General features: G+C 42.1%; 1 protein-coding gene across 3 annotated transcripts in view; it reads right to left on the bottom strand.

Moving 5' to 3' along the window:
* cbfb (core-binding factor subunit beta) overlaps window positions 1-25,295 on the bottom strand; it is a 148,708-nt gene that overhangs the window by 115,535 nt on the left and 7,878 nt on the right. The gene's annotated exons all lie outside the window — the stretch shown is intronic.

Genomic DNA, 25,295 nt, shown 5'->3' with positions numbered 1-25,295 from the left:
GACAGCAGAGTACCCAAAAAGGAAGAAATGAAGGAATGACAGAAAATGGTGTATAGGAAGGGTGACAAGGGGGGAGAAAAAAAGGTAGGGGGGGAGAAAAAAAGGTAGGGGGGGGGGGGGGAGAAAAAAAGGTAGGGGAAAAAAGGTAGAAATAACAGCGATCGGCATGGGTCCACAGCAGCAACAAAACGTGCATGCGAGCAGACACAAGGAAAACCCAAGTTACATAAGCCTGATTATGTAGTAATTGTTAATAAACAGGGAATAGGGAGGACACAATAGGAGAGAGTTCAGAGATAAAATCAGAGGTCCCATGGCTAGATAAAGTTGGAGTCAGCATGGAGCACTGACAACCTGTTGCCCATATATAGAGACAGGTGCAGAGAGCACGTGAAGTCCAGAAGCTTTTGAAAGGTACAGTATCAGAGAACACACTGAAGTATCTCCATCGGAATGAAAATCCAAGACGTGTGCAGAATCAGTTGCAAGGTTAAAAAAAAAACTAAAATTGGAGGTCACCATTAGATGCAGAGGCTGCTGAAAAATGCACTTCAATCCAGAAGCATGAAGCTCTAGCCAGAAACTAGGCTGTAGCTTAAAGTAAGTAGAACCAGTAGGCCTGTCACAGGCTCAGCAGTTAACAGCAACTACTTGTATTTATATACTGCTTTTAACATAATAAAGCATCCCAAGGCACTTCAGAGGCATTATAAAACAAACTCTGAAACCAAGTCACATAAGGAGATATTAGGGCAGATGAGCAATAATGGCTTGGTCAAAGAGCTAGGTTTTAAGGAGTCTTAAAAGGAGGAAAGTGAGAAAGAGAGGTGGAGAGTGAAAGAATGCCAGAGCTTAGTGCCGATGCAGCTGAAGACACAGCAACCAATGCTGGAGTGATTAAAATCAGAGATGCTCAAGAGGCCAGAATTAGAAGAGCGCTGATAACAGAGGGGTATAGGGCTGGAGGAGATCAGAGATAGGAGAGGCCGGGCCATGGAAGGATTTGAAAACAAAAGGATGAGAATTTTTAAAATCAGCAGTGGTAGGGGAAGGGTGTAAGCTGATCAAATTTAATTCAAACATTTAAGCAACTGGGCTGAAGATCAGAGACAACTGCTGAGCCTTATGGTGTAGTCTGGTGCAGAAGCGTAGTCTTGATGTCCAGAGAAGTCCAGAAATTCAGAAGCCAAATTTGAAAAAAGATCCAGTGTTCACAAAAGAACAAGCATGGTCACAGGATGGGAGCTTAAACTAGTAGTCAGTGGCAGCTTAAACTAGCAATTAACATATCGTTAGGGCTAAAATGCACTATGAGAGACAGGACTTGAACAGCAGAAGGGAGGAGATTTGGAGAGAAAGGGGCAAGGATGATAGCAGATGGCCAATGGCAGAGGTGCACAGTAAGGAATTCCCTAGGGACAGAAGTGACAATGCTGAAAGGAGCTAAAAGATGATAATAACAGTGTTACAGTAAGAAAAGGCTGTAAATTCAGAAAAACTAGGGGTGTAACAAAGAACTGAACATGAAAAACTTTATTCCAGAGAAGGAAGGGGGATCAGATGTCGGAGTAGCTTACTGAAGCAAGGGAGAAAGCTACATTGAGGATTGGGGTGGCTACAAAGCAAGTTATTCAATGGTGCAATTTGCACATAAATCAATTGCACCACCAAAATAAAAAGTGGGTGATGGTTTGTCTACCAGGGTTACAGATGTTGAGAAAAGGATGGACGAGTTCAAGCAGAGCAGATCAGAGGCACTGGTAATGGTAATCCAAAAGTATATCATAATCTTGCATACAAGCAGCATAAGAACAGGAAGAGGCCATTTAGGCCCAGAGGCTGTTTCGCCATTCACTGAGATCATGGCTGATCTGCGACCTAACTTCATATACCTACCTTTGCCCCATATCCCTTAATACTTCTGGATATCAAAAATCAATCGCAGATTTAAAATCAATTAATTGAGCATCAACTGTTGTTTGTATAAGGAGTTCCAAACTTCCATCACATTCCCCCAACCCTGTGTGTACAAGCAGTACCCAACTTCATACCTGAAAGTCTAAAAATTACAGCCAGACCTACATCCCCTTGTCCAAGACTCCTCAACCACCGGAAATAGTTTCCATCGACTCCATTTCTTCCCCATAATACCTTAAACTTCAATCAGATCACCCCTTAACCTTCTAAATTCTAGGAAATACGACCCTAGATTGTGTAATTTCTCTTCCTAATTTTTAACCTTTGGACTCCAAGTATCCTTCTGGTAAACTGACATTGCACTCCCTCCAAGGTCAATATATCCTTCCTACAGTGGAATGCCCAGAACTGCTCACAGTACTCCAGGTGTGGTCCACCCAGAGTTTTGCATAGCCAAAGCATGACTGCTATGCCCTTGTATTCTGGTGTTCTAGATATAAAAGGTCAGCATTCCATTAGCCTTTTTGCTTATTTTCTGTACCTGTGCATGGCATTTTAATGATGTAGCTGGACAGCAACCCCCACCACCACCCCTTCAAGACTCTTTGGACCTTCACTGTTTCTAGCTTTTCACCATTTACAAAGTACCCTGTTTAGGTCCAAAGTGGATGACCTCACATTTGCCTACACTGAAATCTATTTGCTACAGTTTTACCCACTAAATCTATCAATATCTTTGTAATTTTATGCTTCCATCTACACTGCTTACAATGCCACCTTTATGTCATCAGCAAATTTGGATATGTGGCTTTCTATTCGATCTGCATTATTCCTCGACACTGCTTGCTGATAGGCCTGCAGAGTTTGGAAGCCTGAAACAAAATACAAATCTCTGGGCGATGGCAAGTAGACCAATTCTAAAATTCCTGATTTGATAAGACACCCAACTTATTTTTGGGTGGGGAAAAACAGAAAATATCAGAGTACTTTAAACTGTACGCACTGGTCCCATAATCTTTCCTATAAACACACCACAATTTACAGTATTATTTATTTAGAGATACAGCACTGAAACAGGCCCTTCAGCCCACCGAGTCTGTACCGACCAACAACCACCCATTTATACTACATTAATCCCATATTCCCTACCACATCCCCAACATTCTCCTACCACCTACCTACACTAGGGGCAATTTACAACAGCCAATTTATCTATCAACCTGCAAGTCTTTGGCTGTGGGAGGAAACCGGAGCACCTGGCGGAAACCCACACGGTCACAGGGAGAGCTTGCAAACTCCGCACAGGCAGTACCCAGAACTGAACCCGGGTCGCTGGAGCTGAGAGGCTGCAGTGCTAACCACTGCGCCACCCTAAAAGAAAGTTAACTGCGCCATCTTACTAAACACACCATGATAGCATACAAAAATCCTGTATACCTTGACAGTTGAAAGTTCACGAAGACAGTAATCGGTTTTTCTCCCAATTCCAGCACCTGCTCTAAACACAGTGGTTAAAAAAAGCATTCAGAAGGAAACCTTACTAAACAGCCATGCTTGATGCTAGGGTGAGTTTCATTGCTTAAAGCTCCACTATTGTTTAGGTTATTTGATCAGTGACAAAAGAATCTGAACACCTGCAACAAGTCAACCATATTAACACATTATAACCAATAGCAACCATCAACACATCTCACTCCTTGCCACCAACCATCTGAATCAAAAAGTATTACCTTTAGTCCAGTATTCTAATGAGTGACAGGACAAAAACTGAAGGTGAGCACAGAAATATAGATGAATAAATACACATGCAATCTGATGACATGCATTATTCAGGTCGTTTTAAATGCAGTTCTGCGAATTCTGCATTGGTGAATTCTACAATTATGTGTTAACTAGGGACCTACTTTACGCAAATTGGATCATGAGCAATAACTAACATTTCGATCCTTACCAATGTCAGTTTGGTATTGTGGTCATTTGTTTTCATGACAGAAGATGATCAGAATGCATTTTGAGCAGGGTTTTGCCTTAACTGAAATGTATTCTGTAGAGATGAGACAATAGAAAACAAATTGGTTTATAGTGAATAAAATAAATGAACAGGATACAGTTTTCACAGCAATATCCCTACATTCTAAAATGAAAGGCGTTTCCTCCACTGCATGCAGATTAGTTCGAATTCCTTAGACAGCACCTTCCAAACCCGCGACCTCTACCAACTAGAAGGACATGGGCAGCAAATACATGGGAACACCACCACCTGCAAGCTCCCCTCCAAGTCACACACCATCCTGACTTGGAACTATATCGCCGTTCCTTCACTGTTACTGGGTCAAAATCCTGGAACTCCCTTCCTAACAGCACTGTGGGTATACCTACCCCAAATGGACTGCAGAGGGTCAAGAAGGCAGCTCACCCCCACCTTCTCAAGGGCAATTAGGGATGGGCAATAAATGCTGGCTTGGCCAGCATCGCCCACATCCCATGAATGAATAAAAAAAATTTTTTTTTTAAATTAGGTAACGTGAAAGTTGGCTATTGTTTCATACATCAAGAGCTGCAATTTCATTTATTCAAAGAATAGGAACCTTACTTCTTTCATGTATTTTATACAACAGTTTTGGTTTGCAGTTATGTCTCATCTTAGAATTTCTTTTGTCCATCCTCATTTTCAAATTCCTACCTCATCTACTCCAGCCCTACAACCCTCCAATATTTGCGCTCATCTAATTCCAGCTTTTTGAGCATCACCAATTTTAATTGCTCCGCTATTGGTAGTCATGCCTTCAGCTGCCTAGGCCCTACACTCTGCAATTTCCTCCTTAAACCTCTGTCTCTCTACCTCCCTTTCTGCCTTTACAATGCTCCTTAAAACCTAACTCATTGGCCAAGCTTTTGGCCATCTGCCCTAACATTGCTTTGTGTGAATCAGTATCAAACTTGGATTATAACACTCCTGTCAAGCGCCTTGGAAAGTTTTAGGTTAATAGCACTATATAAATTCAAATTGCTGTTGTAAAGACATTTTGTCGCACATAAGATATTGCTATCAGGTATATGTAGCAAGGGCTCAATGCACAAGAGTCACAGAAGTAGCTAAACCTGAGAGAATACTGATCACAAAATCAGAAAAAAATCATGGCAGTAATTTATTTTTCCTCATGTTGAATAAAGGTATAAAAGAGTTAAATTGGATATTTCTGATGGTTTCATTAACATTTCTGATATAATCAAGTTAAAAGTTAATTTAGTACTCCATAATCTGAAATGCATCCCATGTTCTTTATAGGAAATGCAATCAAAAGTGAATAGATACACTGGAAGATCTTGCTATTCCTTGGACTATAAGATGGTCAAGTCTTAACACTCACGTTTAAATTGATGACAGACTACTGTATGACAAAAGTATTACAATCAAGCAATGAATAAAGTATAATTCCACTGATAAAGTGAGTTATAAAGAAAGACTTGCATTTCTATAGTGCCCTTCATGAACTCAGGACACCCACATTACTTCATAACCAATGAAGTACTTTTAAATGTAGTCATTGTTGCAATGGAGGTAACAAGGCAGGCAATTTGCACACAGCAAAGACAATGATCAGACAATCTTTTAGTGACGTTGATGGAGAGATAACACTAAGTACTTCTCTTCGATACTTGTGTAACATACAAATATTTAAGTATTCAGCAGTGATGACCCACTAAACAGACAGCCAAAGGAACAAGTAAAAGTTGTTAAAAATTACAAGTGAAGTGAAATCAGGTTTTTTTTTCTCTAAAGGAATGGGGAAAGATGTTTTCAAATCAAATGGGCGAGTTATAGTTATAGTTTATACAGATACGAGATAGTGTCTCCATGTGGACACAAGCAGTGTAATACTACACAGATGTGAAGAATTTAGTCAGACTCTCTCAAGGTGGTAGTCTGATTACATTTCAACTTTGTGCCAACTACAGCATAGCTGCAATCACTGCAAAGTGAAATCTCAGTTTCTGTCAACATTTTAAACCTCATTTGTAGTGTCAGTAGTTACTGATGAGGCAGCTAATTGTGTTAATATAGAACTACCAGGACAAACATGTAACGAGCATTCAAATCCTTGGCCAAAATTTAACGCTGTGTGGGAGGCCCCACCCACTGGCTAAAAAGTCAGGGGCGAGACCACCTCCGACAGGCCTGGGGAGCCACGCTGGGATTTTTCACTCCCTAGACCCTTGGGCGGGATTTCCACCTCCTTGCAGTTCTTCATCCCAGCAGCGCCACCGGGAGCAGTGGCCACTGCTGGGGCTACACCCAGCTTCAGCAGGAAGAGGAAGGATGCCTCCCGAAAGACAGCAAGTTTTTGGGGCCTCACCAGGGACAATCAGCCGGGCCAGAGTGGGGGGGGGGGGGGGGGGAGGGGGGGGAAAAGGAAGGTGCCAGTTGGGACTTCGAGGGCAGCCCTCCGTGGGGTCATGATGCCCTATCAGGAGGCCCCCCCTAACCTGCCAGAAGACCACCAGGTTTTACCTGGTGGTGTTTTGGGATCTTTGCCCCAGCCACCGCGGGTAAAATACCAGCGGCAGCAGGAGGAGGCCCTTAAATGGCAGTTAATTGGCCACTTAAGGGCCTTGATTGGCCTGGGACAAGCGTGCCACTTCTCACTGCTGCCCTGCATAAAATTGCAGCGGAGGTGGAAAGGTGTAGGGAAATGTTTCAGGAAACACCCACTGCCTGCCCTGATGTTAGGTTATGAGTGATGGAACAACTGTTAGGGAAGAGGAGGCATGAGAGTCTTGTGCATACTGACCCATGGGTACTTCAGGATAGTCGCACATGGTACTCGAGATCTTTTCCAGCTCAGCTACATCCTTTCAGCAGCATGGAATAAAAGAAAACACTGTGGCCTGACCAATGCTCCACATAATGGTATGTTTACTTCATTTGATTTCCTCCATATTTCTCAGCAACTCAACATTCCATTAGCTTTTCTGACTTCTGCCGAAAATGGCTTGATGTCTTGAAGCATCTATTATATCTCAAGATTCCTCTCCTGATCTTTGGTGGCCAATAAATTGCTTAATCATATAATCTCTCTGGTTTTTGTCCTTAAAAATGCACCATTTCACACTTACCTACATTACATTCCATTTGGCAATTATCTGTTCAGCTCCCCAAATCGTCTGGATCCTCCTGAAGCATTTACATACCTTGCACTGCATAAACTATTATTTTGACATAATCTGCTAACTTGGAGGTGAAGTTACTGGTACGCTCTTCTACTTAATTAAAAATACTTGAGTGCAATGCTACTGTTTAGGATTGCAGGGGTCTGCACTGAATATTGCTGGAAGGCACATGAAGTAGGGAGTTTGGTAAGTGAGTGGAACTTAAAGGTTAATCTCGCAGAAGTCTAGTTTTTGTTTTATTTACATTTAGCAATTAATTGAAATTACTGTTTAAGTTAAGAGGAAAGTTAGGTTTCGTAGCTTTAAACAGGGATATACAAGCTCTCAGTAGCTACAGCTAGTTAATTAGGTAGCTAGCTTAAACAGGTTTCTGAGCTCCAGCAGAGCTGACACAGCATTGTTTACAGGGAGCATAAATTCAGGGGACTGCTTGTCTGCACTGTGCTGGAGGGCACAGAAATGTGAAGTGAGTTTGGTAAGGGAGGGAGTTCAGTAAGGAGGGGAACTATAAATTAAGATAAATTTGTCTGCACTGAGAGCTACTTTGAGTGCACAGAGTGTAAAGTGGGAGTTGGCTCATGTGGGAATTCATTGAGGGAGGGGCTCCTTTCTCTCTACCTTTTTTCAGCTGCCTCTCTCCAGTGCAGGGGAAAAAGCTGACTGGTGAGTAATTGGTAAGTTATTCTAATTGTAATAAATAGTTTTTAAAGTTACAGTAGGACAGGTCAGCTCGGCCAAGTGGAATGTACATCCTGCAGTATGTGGGACGTCATGGACGCATGTGTCCTGGACGAACACATCGGCAGAAAGAGTGACCTGCTGCAGAAACTGGAGCTCCAGGTTCTGGAACTTGAGCGACGGAGGTAGAGGACTTTGAGGACACCGCATTTAGGGAGATGATCACACCGCAGGCTAGGAGCATGCAGGCAGAGAGGGAATGAGTGGCCGCCAAGCAGTCTAGGAAAACCAGGCAGGCAGTGCAGGAGTCCCCTGAGTCTACCTTGCTTGATAATCAGTTTTCCATTTTGGATCTTGGTGAGGGCGATGGCTACTCAGGAGTGCAGCCAGAGCAAAGTCTGTGGCACCAGTGATGGCTCAGCTGCACAGGACAGGCGGAAGAGGAGTGGAAGAGCAATATCGAGGGGATTCGATAGTCAGGGGATCAGACAGGCATTTCTGTGACAGTAAACGTAACTCCAGGATGGTATGTTGCCTCCCTGGTGCCAGGGTCAAGGATGTCATCGAACAGCCGCAGGACATCCTTCTGTGGACTGTCAACAGCCAGAGGTCGTGGCCCGCATTGAAACCAATGACATAGGTAGGAAGAGGGATGAGGTCCTGAAAGCAGATTTTAGGGAGTAAGGAAGGAAATTAAAAAGCAGGACCTGCAGAGCAATAATCTCAGGATTACTCCCAGTGCCACGTGCTAATGAGCATAGGAATAGGAGGACTGATCAGCTGGAGAATTGGTGTAGGCGGGAGGGCATCAGATTTCTGAGGCATTGGGACCTGTACAAGATGAACAGACTACACCTCAACAGGACTGGAACCAATATCCTCGCAGGGAGATTTGCTAGTGCTGTTGGGGAGGGTTTAAACTGGCTTCTCAGGGGGATGAGAACCTGAGGGGTAACTCAAACTGGAAGGAAGTAAAACTGGTAACAGGAGGTAGAAAAGTAGCAAATGACATATGAAAGCAGGTGAAACAAAGGCAAGCATCAACTAGGTTTAGAATGCAGAATGTCAAGACAAGGTTAATGGCACTCTATGTGTCCTCAGTACCTTGCTCTATGACAGCCAGGCCTGGACAACGTATGTCAGCCAAGAGCGACGTCTCAATTCATTCCATCTTCGCTGCCTCCGGAGAATCCTTGGCATCAGGTGGCAGGACCATATCTCCAACACAGAAGTCCTCGAGGCAGCCAACATCCCCAGCTTATACACACTACTGAGTCAGCGGCGCTTGAGATGGCTTGGCCATGTGAGCCGCATGGAAGATGGCAGAATCCCCAAAGACACATTGTACAGCAAGCTCGCCACTGGCATCAGACCCACCGGCCGTCCATGTCTCCGTTTTAAAGACGTCTGCAAACGCGACATGAAGTCCTGTGACATTGATCACAAGTCGTGGGAGTCAGTTGCCAGCGATCACCAGAGCCGGCGGGCAGTCATAAAGGCGGGGCTAAAGTGTGGCGAGTCGAAGCGACTTAGCAGTTGGCAGGAAAAAAGACAGAAGCGCAAGAGGAGAGCCAACTGTGTAACAGCCCCGACAAACAATTTTTTCTGCAGCACCTGTGGAAGAGTCTGTCACTCTAGAATGGGCCTTTAAAGCCACTCCAGGCGCTGCTCCACAAACCACTGACCACCTCCAGGCGCTTACCCATTGTCTCTAGAGACAAGGAGGCCAAAGAAGACGACCTGAATGCAAGCAGAATTTGCAAGAAGGTAGATGATTTAAAGGCACAAACAGATGTAAATGAGTATAATCGAATTGCCATGACAGAAATGTGGTTACAGGGTGACCAAGACTGAGAACTGAATATTCATGGTTTTGCAAAATTTCAGAAGGACAGGAAAAAAGGTGTTATAATGATAATAAGGGATGAGATCAGTACAATAATAAAAGAGGATCTCAAATCAGAAGAACAAAATGTGGAATCTGTTTGGGTGCAGCTAAGAAACAGCAAGGGGCAGCAAACATTAGTCAGAGTTGTTTATAGGCCACCGAACAGAAGTGGTAGTGTGGGGCCTGGTATTAATCAGATTAGAGAAGCATGTAGCATGGGTAATACAGTAATCCAGATTGTCTTCAATCTGCATATAGACTGGGTAAACGTAATGAGCACTAATGCTATGCAGGATGAGTTTCTGGTGTGTGTTAGGAATGGTTATCTAGAGCAGTATGTTGAGGAACCGACTAGAGAACAGATCTAATATTATGTAATGAGAAGGCTAATTAATAATCTTGTTCTAAAAGATCTTTTAGGGATGAGTGACCATAAAATGATAGAATTTTACATTATGTTTGAAAGTGAGGTAATTCAAATCTGAAGCCAAGGTGTTAAATTTGAACAAAGGAAATTATGAAGCTTTGAGGGGCAAATTGGCTAAGGTATATTGGGAAAATACATTAAAAGGTATGACAGTGCATAGATAATGGATAGTCTTCAAAAAAAAAACTGTAGTTTATAGTAACTATACATTCCTTCAAGGCACAAAAACCCCAAAACACAGCAGTCAACCGTGGATAACAAAAGTAGTTAAGGAATGTATACGATTAAAAGAAAAAGCTATAACGTTGCCAAAAATAGTAAACCTGAGGATTGGGAGGATTTTAGAATACAGCAAAGGAGGACAAAGAAACTGATAAAGAAAGGGAGAACAGAATATGAATGCAAACTAGCAAAAAATATAAAAACGGACTGTAAAAGCTTCTATAGGTACATAAAAAGGAAAGGTTTGGTTAAGACAAATGTGGGTCCATTACAGGCAGAGTTAGGATAATTTATAATGGGGAACAGAGAAATGGCAGTGAAGCTAAATGATTACTTTGTGCTTGTCTTCACTGAGGAAGATACAAAAAATCTCCCAGAATTAGAGAGCCAAGGGAGAATGAGGAATTGAAGGTAATTAGTAAGAAGGTTGTATTGGAGAAATGAATGGGGCTGAAGGTTGATTAGTCCCCAGGACCTGATATTCTACATCCCAGAGTGTTGAAAGAGGTAGCTATGGAGATAGTGGATGTATGGGTGATCATCTTCCAAAATTCTACAGATTCTGGAACAGTTCCTGCAGATTGGAAGGTAGCAAATGTCACACCACTATTTAAGTTAGGGAGGGAGAAAGAAAACAGGGAACAACAGACCTGTTGGCCTTACATCAGAAGTAGGGAAAATGCTAGAATCTATTCTAAAGGACGTGATAAATCGACACTTGGATAATAATCTGATTGGGGATAGTCAACATGGATTTATGAATGGGAAATCATGTTTGACGAACTTGTTGGAATTTGAGGATATTACTAACAGAATTGATAAAGGGGAGTCGGTGGACGTAGTATACTTGGATTTTCAGAAGGCTTCTGATAAAGTCTCCCACAGGAGGTTGGTTAGCAAAATTAAAGCACATGGGATAGGAGGTAACAGACTGGCATGGATTAAGGATTGGTCAACAGGCAGAAAGCAGTCAGAAAAAAAACAGGTCATTCTCACATTGGCAGGCAGTGACTGGCGGGGTACTGTAAGGATCAGTACTTGGGCCCCAGCTGTTCACAATATATCAATGATTTGGATGTGGGGACCAAATGTAATATTTCCAAGTTCGCAAATGACAAAACTAAGGTGGGAATGCGTTGTGAGGAAAATGCAAAGCAGCTTCAAAGGGATTTGGACAGAGTTAGTGAGTGGGCAAGAACGTGGCAGATGGAATATATTGTGGAAAAATGTGAGGTTATCCATTTTGGTAGGAGAAACAAATGTGCAAAGTATTTCTTAAATGCCATGAGATTAGAAAGAAAAATAAAAGCAAAATACTGCAGATGCTGGAAATCTGAAGTAAAAACAAGAATGCTGGAAATACTCAGCAAGTCTGGCAGCATCTGTGGAGAGAGAAGCAGAGTCAACCTTTCAGGTCAGTGACTCTTCAGAGATTAGAAAGTGTAGATGTAAAAAAAAAAAAAGGGACCTGGGTGTCAGAATTGTACAGCACAAACAAGCCCTTCGGCCCACCGTGTCCATGCCGGCCATCAAGCCTATCTATTCTAATCCCATTTTCCCGCACTTGGCCTGTAGCCTTGTATGTTATGGTGTTTCAAGTGCTCATCTAAATACTTCTTAAATGTTATGGGTTCCTGCCTCCACCACCTCTTCAGGTAGTGTGTTCCAGATTCCAACCACCCTCTGGGTGAAATTTTTTTTCCTCAAATCTATATTGCTCTAAACCTCCTACCCCTTAGCTTAAATCTATGCCCCCTGGTTATTGACACCTGCGCTAAGGGAAAAAGTTTCTTCCTATCTATGTTCCTCATAACTTTGTATAACTCAATCAGGTTCCCCCCCCCCCCCCCCCTCAGCCTTCTGTGCTCTAAGGAAAACAACCCTAGCCTATCCAGTCTCTCTTCACAGCTGAAATGTTCCAGCTCAGGCAACATCCTGGTGAATCTCCACTGCACCCTCTCCAGTACAATCACATCCTTCCTATAGTGTGGTGCCCAGAACTGTACACAGTTCTCCAACTGTGGCCTAACCAGCATTCTATACAGCTCCATCATAACCTCCCTGCTCTTATATTCTATGCCTCGGCTAATAAAGGCAAGTATCCCATATACCTTCCTAACAACCTTATCTACCTGTGCTGCTGCCTTCAGTGATCTATGGACAAGTACACCAAGGTCCCTCCGACCCTCTGTACTTCCTAGGGGCCTACTATCCATTGTATATTCCCTTGCCTTGTTAGTCCTCCCAAAATGCATAATCTCACACTTCTCAGGATTAAATTCCATCTGCCACTGCTCTGCCCATCTTATCAGCCTATCTATAATCGCCCTGCAATCTAATGCTATCCTCCTCACTACGACACCAATTTTAGAGTCATCCGTGAACTTAATGATCATATCTCCGATATTCACATCTAAATCATTAACCTACACTACAAACAGCAAGGGTCCCAGCACCGATCCCTGTGGCACGCCACTGGTCACAGGCTTCCAATCGCAAAAACAACCCTCTACCATCACTAAAATAAAAGCAAAATACTGCGGATGCTGGAAATCTGAAACAAAAACAAGAAATGTTGGAATCACTCAGCAGGTCTGGCAGCATCTGTGGAAAGAGAAGCAGAGTTAACGTTTCGGGTCAGTGACCCTTCTTCGGAACACCCTCTGCCTCCTGCCACTAAGCCAATTTTGGATCTAATCTGCCAAATTGCCCTGGATCATGGGCCCATCATCTTAACCAATCTACCATGCAGGACCTTATCAAAAGCCTTACTGAAGTCTATGTAGACCACATCCACTGCTTTACCCTCATCTACACGCCTAGTCACCTCCTCGAAAAATTCAAATCAAATTTGTTAGACATGGCAATCTCCCATGGCAAAGCCATGCTGACTATTCCTGATTAATCCCAGCCTCTCCAAGTGGAGATTAATCCTATCCCTCAGAACCTTTTCCAATAATTTCCCTACCACAGATGTTAGACTCACTGGCCTGTAATTACCTGGTTTATCCCTACTACCCTTCTTGAATAATGGTACCACATTCACTGTCCTCCAGTCCTCTGGCACTTCTCCTGGGGCCAGAGAGGATTTGAAAATTTGTGTAAGAGTCCCTGCAATCTCCTCCCTTGCCTCACAAAGCAGCCTGGGATACATTTCATCTGGTCCTAGGGATTTATCCACTTTTAAACCTTTTCAATGCTAATTTATTCAAGTAGATCACAATCCCCTCCCTGATCTCTATAGCTACATTGTCCTTCTCAATAATGAAGGCAGATGAAAAGTAATCATTTAAAACCTCATCTACATCCTCCGGCTCTACACACAGATTGCCACTTTGGTCATTAATGGGCCCTACTCTTTCCCTGATAATCCTTTTGGTCTTAATATATTTATAAAACACCTTGGGATTTTCTTTTACCCTGCCAGCCAGTGCTTTTTTCATGCTGTCTCTTCACTCGAATTACTTTTTTTTTTTTAAGTACTCCCTACACTTCCTATACTCCTTTAGGGCCTCCACGGTTTTCAGCCCTATGAATCTGCCATAAGCCTTTTTTTGTTCCCTTATCCAGTCCTCTACATCCCAGGTTCCTTGGACTTATTGGTCCTACCCTTCACCTTTATGTGAACATGTTGGCCCTGAACACTATTTCCTTTTTTAATAACTCCCACTGGTCTGATGTACACTTTCCTACAAGTAGCTGCTCCCAGTCCACTTTGGCCAGATCCTGTTTTATCATATTGAAATCGGCCTTCCCCCAATTCAGTACCTTTATTTCCAGTCCATCTTCGACCTTTTCCATAACTACCTTAAGTCACTGAAAGCGAACATGCAGGTGCAGCAAGCAATTCAGAAGGCTCATTGTATGTTAGCCTTTATCCCAAGAGGTTTGGAGTACAGGAGTAGTGAAGTCTTGCTTCAATTGTATAAAACCTTGGTTCGACTGCACCTAGAGTACTGCGTGCAGTTTTGGACCCTTACCTTAGGAAGGATATTATTGCCATAGAGGGAGTGCAACAATGGTTCACCAGACTTGTTCCCAAGATAGCAGGACTGCCCTACAAGGAGAGATTGGAGCCTGTATTCTCTAGAGTTTCAAAGAGTGCGAGGTGATCTCATTCAAACCTACAAAATACTTAAAGGGATAGACAGGGTAGATGCAGACAAGATACTTTCCTGGTTGGGGAGTCTAGAACCAGGGGACAATTTCAAAATAAGAGGGAAGTCACTTAGGACAGAGATGGGAAAAAAATTTACTCACTCAGAGGGGTGTGAATCTTTGGAATTCTCTACCCCAGAGGGTTGTGGAAGCTCAGTCATTGAGTATGTTTAAAAGTAGAGTTTGACAGAATTCTAAATACCAATGACATAGGGATATAGGGATAGTGTGGGAGAAAGGCATTGAAGTGGATGATCAGCCAAGATCATACTGAATGGCAGAGCAGGCTTGATGATCTGAATGGCCTTCTCCTGCTCCTATGTTCCAAACATAGGAATGTTGAAGAGCACGATTACATTTGCATCCCCAACAATTGCATGCCACAGCATACAGGAAGAGCAATTCTTCTGAAATTGAACACTTGCACTTGTGTATATTGAACACTACATAGAATTTATAGCACAGAAACAGGCCATTCAGCCCAACTGGCCTATGCGAGGACAAAGACAGTTGCTGTTCTGAGATTGACTTCTACAGCTCTGTTGTGGGTCTATTACTGCAACTGATGCTAAGGAACATTTGCTTGCGATTACTAAATCAAGTGAAAATCAATCAATTGTTGCATGGGAGTGGTTTTTTAAAAAATTTCACATCACAGAACCAGTCCAATTGATCAGCTGGTCTATGCCACTGTTAATGCTCCACTAGAGTCTCCTCCCACCTTACTTCATCTCACCCTATCAGCATATCTTGATGCTCCTTTCTCCCTCATGTACTTAGCACAGATACATTTCAGAGAAAGCTAGCTATCACTCCTCAACTACTCCTTGTGATAGCAGACTCCACTCACACTCTGGATAAAGAAGTTTTTCCTGAATTTTTGTGATTATCCTTATATTCATGTTCACCAATTTTGGTGCTCCCCACAAGTGGCAACATCTTCTCTGCGTCTATCCTGTCAAACCCTTTCATTATCTTAAAGGCCTCCATCAGGCCATCTCTTCGCCTTCTCTTTTCTAAAGAACCCCAGACTTTCCTGATAGCAGAACAGAGGGGCTGTAACATTATCCACATAATTTTTTTTTTTTAAATCACCATTTCGTGTCTCTTTTTCCTTTCTGAATATGGACAAGAGAACTGTGCACAGTACTCCAAGTGTGGTCCAACCAAGGTTTCTATACAGGTTTAACACATCTTCTCTGCTTTTTAATTCTACTCCTCTAGAATAGAACACTAGTGCTTTGTTTACATTTGTTACGGCTTTGTTAACCAGCGCTGCTCCTTTTAACAACAGAAAATGCTGGAAATAAATCAGCAGGTTCGGCAGCACCTGCAGAGAGAGAAAGAATTAATGTTTCAGGTCAAAGACTTTTCATCAGAACTGGGGGTTCATCCCTTCATCCCATTCCTCGTGATCCTCTACTCTAACTAGATCCCATTACTAAAACAGCAATGTTTTAATGACAATAAATAACAGAAGTTTAATTGTCTGACTGGCTCTGCTTGCCCCCATGTGGCTTGCTCTCATATGTAAAGAAGATAATAATGTGTAGACTTCCTAATACGATGAACTTGGCTGGGTTGTTCAGGAGTGGTACCAGGTAGAACTGTCGAATTTTAGAGCTCTGGAGGCCACTGTTTCTTTCCTCTTCCCTTCTCCTCCTCCCGCCCCTCCCCGCCTGCAATTTAGCTTTCTGAAACAGGTATCCAGTTCGTGTCAATCCCTTAGCCACACACTAATATTTTTCAAATATTGATCAGGTTTTGATTCTGCCATTACAACTTTTCTGGTTGAAAACCCAATGTCTTAACTGCTTTCTATATAAAAAAAAAATTCTGCTAACTTCTGTAGCGTTTTATTAACATAGTCACAAAAGTGGATTATTTTCTTATCCTTAACTCTAAATATTTCACCTGCATCGTCCATGTACTCTAGAAATGTAAAGAAATTTGAATACCACTACCTTATCCTGTTGTCCTTCTACTCTCCCTCACCCTTTTGTTTTTTTCTTACTCACCTCCTCCCTATCTCTAAACTCCTCCAGCCCTACAATCTTCAGAACCTTCTGCATTACTCCAATTGTGGCCTCTTGTGCATGCCAAATTTCCTTAACCCCCACCGCTGACAACCATGTCCTCAGCCATCACAGCCCCAAGCCCTAAACCTCCCACCTCTTTCCTCCAAGATGCCTTTTAAAACCTACCTCTGATCAAGCTTTTGGTCACCTGTCCCAATAGCTCATGAGCCTGTCAAATTTTGCCTGATAACACTTCGGTGAAGCACTATGAAACATTTACATTAGTCCAAGTTGTTTTTGTCAACAAGCTTTAACAATGGAGATTTCATTTGACATCAGCTGACGTGGTGAGCTCATGAATGCCAATAAATGGAAACGCCCAAGGCAAGAGGCAGCAACTATTAGATTTGTAAAACACTTGGAAAAAGCAGCAATATTGTCATTGCCTCAAGCAGCAGAGTGTAAATCCAGATGTAATTCAGCAATGGGAACTCTGCAAGAAACTGATGCTCAGTGCACTGAAGATATGCAATACAAAGAGGAAACTGATAAACAGAGTAAAATCAAAAGCAACAGTTGCCAGGATTGGATTACATATGATATAGGCACAGACCATTCAGCCCAATCAATCCACACCAGTGTTTATGCTCCACTCAAGTCTCCTCCCATCTTTCCTCATCTAATTGTCAGCATAATCCTCTATTCCCTTCCCCCTCATATGCTTGTCTCGCCTTCCCTTAAATGTATTTATGCTATGCGCTTGAACCACTCCCTGTGGTCGCGAACTTCACATTCTCACCATTCTCTGGGTAAAGCAGTTTCTTCTGAATTCACTACAAGATAGTCACCAAGAAATCCAATATTGATGGCCTCTAGTTATGCTCTTCCCCACAAGTGGAAATATTCTCTCTGTATCCACTCAAAATTTACACAATTTTCAAGACCTCAATTAGGTCATTCCTCAGCTTTCTTTCGCTCCTCCTCCCCACCAAGAGCAAAGCGACCCAGCCTCTTCAAGCTTTCCTGGCTATGTATACCTTCATTTCTGGTATCCCTTGTAAATCTTCTCTGCACCCGCTCCAGTGCCTCTATATACTTTCTAAAATATGGTGACCAGAACTGCATGCTATCCACCAAGTATGGTCTAACCAAGATTCAATATAGGTTGAACATAACCTTCCTACTTTTCAATTTTATCCTTCTAGAAATAAAGCTTAGTGCTTGGTTTTTTTTTAAATGACCTTGCTAACCTGTGGCGCAACCTCCAGTGATTGGTTTATTTGTACACCAAGATCCCTTTGTTCCTCTACACCACCTAGACTCGCACCTTTCAAGTAATAAGTGATCTCCCTATTCTTCCTACCAAAATGTATTACCTCACATTTGTGAGGAACTTCATTTGCCAATTATTTGCCATTCTGCAATTTTATTAATGCCCTCCTGTAATTTGCTGCAGTCCTCCGTATTGACTACCCTCCTCACCTTCCACAATGTGGTGTCATCCTCAAATTTCTTTTGATTCCAAAGTCCAAATCATTAACAAATTGTTAACAGTGGTCCCAGCACTGATCCTTTTGGAACACAACATCCCACCTTCTACCACTCTGAATAACCAACCTTTACTCCCACACAGTGTCTCGGAGCCAGTTAGCAATCCATTCTGCCACTTGTCTCAACTCCACCTTCAGACCTTGTACATAAGTCCATTACGGGGCATCTGATCTAAGGCCGTTTGAAAATCCAGCTAAATTTCATCTACTGCACTACCTTTGCCTACTCTCTTACCTCCTCAAAAAATTCAATGAGGCTCGTCAAACATGATTTTCCCTTTTGAAATCCATGCTGATTATTCTTTATTATATATTTTTCTTTTCTAGAGGTTCTCTAGTCGCACATTTTCATAGGAATTCCATTATTTTTCCTACCACTGATGTTAAGCTGACTGGTCTATAATTCTTTGGGCATGTTTTGCCTTCCTTAAATATAGGAATAGGTTAGCTATCCACCAGCCCCCTGGGACTACATCCTTTCTTTAATGAATTATTAAATTGTGCAGTAACGCTTCTCCTATCTCTTCTGTGGGTTCTTTTAATATGCATGGATGCAATCTTCCTGACCAGGGGCTTTCATCCAACATAATGTCCACCTGTTCTATCTCCCTGATAAAGTGAAGTAATCTAATATTTCTGCCATCTTTTTTTATTACCCGTGGTATTACATCTATCCCTTAATAATCCATCACCACCTTCCGTTTTTATTGCTGTGCCTGTAAAATATTTTACTTTGTTTGATGTTCCTTGTTAAATTTCCCCATAGTTCCTTTTTGCCTTAATTCTCTCCTAATCTTTGTATTCACATGTACTTGTCTACTGTACATGTACTAATGTTTGCCTCTTTTCTAACCCACAATTGTTCCCTGGTCATTAGTCTCACTAGTGCTTAGTTTGTTCTTTCCTTTCAGCAGAATACATTTTTCTTGCACTTTGTTGAACACTGTTTTAAATGTTTTCCATTGTTGTTCGATATCACTGTCTGCCAATATTGTTGCCCATTTTATTTTCCCCCAGTTCTATTCTCAGCCCCTCAAAAAAAAAAAAAATCAGCTTTTCTCCAATCTATTAACCTGGTTTTTGTCATGCCTTCTCTACGATCATTAATATGCAATTTATTATGGCGACTATTGCCTAGCTATTCCCCTACTTTTACTTCCGTTATTTGCTCTGGGTCATTCCCCATTACTAGATCCAAGTGAATCTTCCCTTGTTGGGCTTTTTACATGGTGGGTTAGAAAGAAGCCCTGTACACATTGTAGGAATTTCATTCCCTTATCCCCTTTACCTACATCTTCTGTCCAATTATTTAAATCCCCCATGATTTAGATTTTTTTTAAAATTCAAATACCTTTAAACTCAATACAATCCTAACCTGTCTGCAGATTTCTTCCTCTACCTCCCTTCCAGGTAGGCAGGTCTGTAGACTTCACCTATCAGTGTGGTATGAAGCCCAGTAAAGGAATGTCCTATTGATAACTTTAAATATGGACTGTATTCAGCATAGAATCTTCTGGAGCTGAACTTTTTTTATAAATGAACCACAATGGACATTAAAATGCTGCACATGATGGCTGCCGAGGGTCAAGTGACTTTTGCAACTTCGGCCCAGACTCAGAAGTATCTCAAGCCTCCGGAAAGTTCCTACTTGAATGACAGTGGGTAGAGTGCCTCCCTTGAAATGGACATACAAAGATGAAACCATGTGTGGAATTCTTACCTATTGTTTGTGGTCTTACCATAACTCAATATCTATGGACTCCTAGACTCAATGTCTCCGAGATCGAAACTTAAAGGGAGCTGTAAGAAACCAATTAAATGAGTAGGCCGAATGGCCACCATCCATTCCCCATTGTGTAGCAATGGTTTCGAACTTCAAACAGTTCTTGGTGGACAACAGAAGCATTAATCAGGTGGTCACCAGACTGGAACTAAATCGGAGATATCTAATCTTATTACTCCAAGCACCAGGGAGAGACTGGGCAGTCTGCAAACCACAGCTGTAGAGAGACAGCAGCAAAGGCAAAACACCTATGCCTTATAACTGGAGATTACTACATCTTAAGGCCTCCAAACCAGCTCCTTTTCAAGTCCACCAGTATAGAAAACTGACCTCATAAGACTACAAGAAACTAACTTTGCGACCAGCTGAAAATCCTGAGTGCATGTGTGTGCACGCGAATGGTGAGAGTGACACAGCATCAGACTTTCAGGGTGAACATGTGAATAAAAATAATTCTCTATTTCAACCCACAAAAAGCATGCGCCTGGTTATGAGTTGAAGAGACTTAGTAGTTGGCAGGAAAAAAGACAGAGGCGCAAGGGGAGAGCCAACTGTGCAACAGCCCCGACAAACAAATTTCTCTGCAGCACCTGTGGAAGAGCCCGTCACTCTAGAATTGGCCTTTATAACCACTCCAGGCGCTGCTTCACAAACCACTGACCACCTCCAGGCGTGTATCCATTGTCTCTCGAGATAAGGAGGCCAAAGAAGTGGTTATTCAAATTGACCATACACTCGGGGTTAAAAAAACACACCTATCTTCCTTTTCAAAAAACCTCAGATTACAGTGAACAGAACTGGGTTTCAGGTACTCGACTCTCTCAATTCTGGCCATAACAGTGATCGATCCTTTATCTTTATCAATATGGATTCTAATTTTGTCTTGCTGATAGCAGCATCCCCTTTTTCTATGCCATTGTTATCCTAATAAGTTCAGCTACTCTACCTCCCATTTTCCCCTCTCTATCTTTCCTAAAAGTTATACCCTGCAATCTTCAATTCCTATTCCTGATGTTTCTGTAGGGTGATGAATGGACATCACTTATATGATGAATTAAATAGAGTGGAAAAGATGACACACTCCCCCTGAATTAATGGTAAAGTCAGAAGATAAAAGATTTTAGTTGCAGTACAGTGAGGTGACAATATAGTTGTTGGTATGGCCCAGGGTAATGACAAACGATTCTCCAAAGGCTTCAAGTTTCACTGATTGGAGCCACATTGCTAGAGATGGGGAGGGTGTAAAAACAGAGGTTGCAGAGTGAACTCCAACCTCATTCTCAGTTGGCTTAGAACAGCAATGGCACAAATGCAAGATCAAGCATAGTACTGAAGATCCCTGGAACAAAGGGAAGCTCCTCACTCTCAGTAACAAAACAAATCCATTAATAGTCACAACTTGCATCAGGTTTTTGGCTGAAAATATCTCTGCCCAAAAGGTGGTGCATTTTGTAAGAAATAGGTACTGGGTAGCCATATATTGGACCGGAAATGTCTAAGCCCAGGCTCCGAAATGCTACTTTCAATCAAGAGGAAGTAAAGTGGAATGTCAAACACAAATTGCCTTTTTTTTTTAAGATGTTGTTACAATAATGAGGTTGATGCAGAAAGTCACACTAGAGTATGCCTATAATCTAAAGTTTCTAACAATGTTGCACATGTAAGTTTATAGCTTTAATCAGATGGCCACCCTATTATGTTACTCCATATCAATAAGCAAGCACTGCACTTGGCTCACTATAATGTTCCTTACTGTGCTGCCAACGAGCATGCAGCATGAGGGGATCTCATGGAAACCTATAAAATTCTAACAGGACGAGAAAGGCTAGATGCAGGGAGGATGCACGCGATGGTTGGGGAGTCCAGAACCAGGGATCACAGTCTCAGGATACGGGTATGCCATTTAGATCAGAGATGAGGAGAAATTTCTTCACTCAGGAGGGTAGTGAACCTGTGGAATTCTCTACTGCAGAAGGCAGTGGAGGCCAAGTCATTAAATATATCCAAGAAGATAGATAGATATATTTCTTAATGCCAAAGGGGTCAAGGGATATGGGGAGAAAACAGGAACAGGATACAGAATTAGACGACCAGCCACGATCTTTTTTGAATGGCAGAGCAGACCCAAAGGGCCAAATGGCCTACTCCTGCTCCTAGTTTCTGTGTTCCTCTTCAACTTTTCCCACATATCCAACGAATGAACTGTCTGAACACATCATGACCCATTCAGGCTCCAGACACGTAGAATTAGAAATATTAAAACAAGTCTCATTTCGCCTGATTACTTCAATAATTAACCATACTTTGCATACCAAAATGTTGACTTCTTAAAAAAACAGCCACACCATAAAACCACGAATTCAGCTCCCAAGGGCATTTGCATTCGCTCAGTTTTACATCAAAATATTGTACTTTCATTTCATGAATCCATTTTCACTCTGTTATAGCCTTCAGATTATTCATCCTGCAATGCCAATTTATTGGCCAATTATCAAGCACCTCTTTCACTCTGTAATAAGGTGCTGGAGCAGCAATGACAGTTCGCAATTATAAAGAGATCAGTTGGTTTGAAGATTAATTCAAAAGCAGCAAGAATAATCAGATGTCATCTTTGAATACATGATCCAAGCCAGATATTGCTGAAAGACATTTACAACTTTTCATTTAGTCTCTTGAAATTGTTTTATCAGCTGGCACTGCAAAACTATTGCTCAACTCTGCTAACAAGACTTAGTTTTAGCTTTATGAAGATTAGTCTTCTTTATATTAGTTTATGTGCAGAACAGTAAACATCCTTGCTATTTAAAAACTAACAAGACACCACAGGGCAAGTTTTCATCTTCACTACATAGGAGGTAGCCTGGCTGAACAATTGTTCACCCGTTATAGAATCCACCTGAATTTTAGTCATAGAGTCAGAGAGATACAGTACTGAAACAAGCCCTTCGGCCCACCGACTGTGCCGACCAACAACCACCCATTTATACTAATCCTACATTAATCCCATATTCCCTACCGCATCCCCACCATTCCCCTACACTAGGGGCAATTCACAATGGCCAATTTACCTATCAACCTACAAGTCTTTGGCTGTGGGAGGAAACCGGAGCACCCGGCTGAAACCCACGCAGTCATAGTGCAAACTCCGCACAGGCAGTACCCAGAACCGAACCCTGGTTGCTGGAGCTGTGAGGCTGCAGTGCTAACCACTGCGCCGCCCACTAAACCTGCCGAGTTTTCCTTGTATTATCCGAAATAACTAGTCACTGGCTCATATTCTCTCCCTGCCTTCCACAAAGAGAGGAAAGGGGGGAGAAAAAGACTCAAAGTAACAAAACAGCCTGAAAACAATGGACTGGTGAAAAATACTTCATACTGTGCTATAGTGCCCTGTTTCTGTCAGTCAAGGCCACTCAAACTTTTATACAATTGAGCACCAACATGGCAGTACTTGTTCTGCACCTTCCAACACAAGACTCATTTCCTGATTCTATATTAGCTTACTGATGCCACAGGGAAAGTTAACAGATGTACCCAAAGACTATCCCCTGCATTTTATGTATTTTCTAATTTCAGCCAGTATTATGGACTCCAGAGGTCCAACCACAACGAATGCAAGATTAAGTGACCCAAATCCTTGAAAGCAAACATATGCAAATTTTGAATCTCAGATTGTTTACATTAGAAACACAGCAAAGAGTTAGAAGACTAATATTCCAGTGCAATTGCACCTATTGCCATAAATGCAGTATATTCTACCATCACATCCCATTCTCACTGACCTGCAAATGCATCATTCCCCTTTTCTAGATCAGAAGATACAATATAAAACTGTTCATGCTAGGAATCATCCAGCACCTACAAAAACTGGATTACTGGTCATTGAGAGTGACTGATTTTAGCAATTAAAGTTACTTACTTCAGAGTCCAAAATCCAAATATTTACTATCATACAGTAACTGCACAAGCTACTTTAGAACATAATTCATTTTAATTAAGTGCCTTCATAAAAATGTTAAGAAATACAAAAGATCTCAGCAAAACTCATATCGGTATAGAGGATACTCAAGTAGTTACTCAAGTAATTCCCCAAATCACCACGGACTTAAAAAGATAGTGAAGGATGAGGAATAGCATCCGGTACACCAAATCTCATCCCTCTCGTTACAACTCTCCAAGCTTTGCATACTATTTTGTTTTGATCACCCAAGACTGTCCATCAGATTATTCCAGTTAGTCATCCTCAATGCAGAAAGGGGCAAAATGAGCATAAAAGTCAAAGCCAGGAGCAGAGCAGCACTAATGCGACTGTGAATCTGAACTGAACCAAAAGGGAGCAGGGGAAAAAAAAAAACTCGTAAAGTTACATCACAGGAGTCATGTGAGGCGACTATACCAGTAAGCTTTTACTTTAAATCAACTATAAAGTAAGAATAGATCAATTAATTAGTAGGAAAACTGAAGTCAATTTGATAATTTATAAATATAATCAGTGTTCTGTTAATCAGATCTAGAGATAAAGTTAAAAGTAAATAGCATGGGACAGTGATACTAGAATTCTGAATTTTCAGAATTAAAATATGAGGAATATAAATAAGAGCTAAATAAAACATTCAAGTTAAATTCCTGTAAAATAAAGTGATGTCAGCACAAGGGAAAGTAGTCGATTGGTGAGTAGTGGGTGAGTCTTTATTTAAGTTTTATGTTTACTTGTGTTCAGTTAGTTATTAGGCTAATAAACAGAGGCATGGGAGGTCATCAGACCCATAGAGTGCACATCCCGTTCCACTGTGTGCGTCCTGGACAACCATATGTGCAGGAAGAGTTACCAGCTGGAGCAGCTCAATTTCTGGTTTCAGAGCTTGAGCAGCAGCTGGCATCACTGTAATGCATTTGCGAGGCTGAGAGTTTCGTGGATAGCATAGGCAGAGAGGAATGTGTGACTGCCAGGTAGTCAAGGAGGACCAAGCAGGTACTGCAGAAGTCCAGAGTACATCTTGCTCTCCAACTAGTATTCAGATCTCAATACTGGAGAGTGTGATGGTTCCTCAGAGTACAGCCAGAGCCAAGTCTACAGCACCATGGCTAGCTCAGCTATACAGGGGGACAGGAAGCAGCTCAGGAAAGCAACAGTGATAGGGGATTCTATAGTTCGGGGAAGACAGAAGTTTCTGTCGCCGCAGACATGAATCGAGGATTGTAAGTTGCCTCCTTGGTGTCAGGTCAAGGATGTCACTGAGCAGCAGTAGAGGACTGAGTGGGGGGGTGGGGAAAAAGGACAAGATAAACAGCCACCAATCATTGTCCATATCAGTACTAATGACATTAAGCAGCCGGTGCGAGCGCACACGCCAGAGAACGAGCGAGAAAGAGAGAAGTGGGGAAGGGGGACTATCCTAGAGGGGTCAAGGACAGAACCTGTTTGGTTAGAGTTAACAATAGAGGTACCATTACACTACTGGTGCATGCTATAGGCCACCAA

The sequence above is a fragment of the Heterodontus francisci genome, chromosome 17 (genome assembly GCF_036365525.1).
Source record: "Heterodontus francisci isolate sHetFra1 chromosome 17, sHetFra1.hap1, whole genome shotgun sequence".
In the NCBI taxonomy this organism is placed as follows: Eukaryota; Metazoa; Chordata; class Chondrichthyes; order Heterodontiformes; family Heterodontidae; genus Heterodontus; species Heterodontus francisci.
Note: the sequence above shows the minus strand (reverse complement) of the source record. Positions and strands in the feature narration are given on the sequence as shown.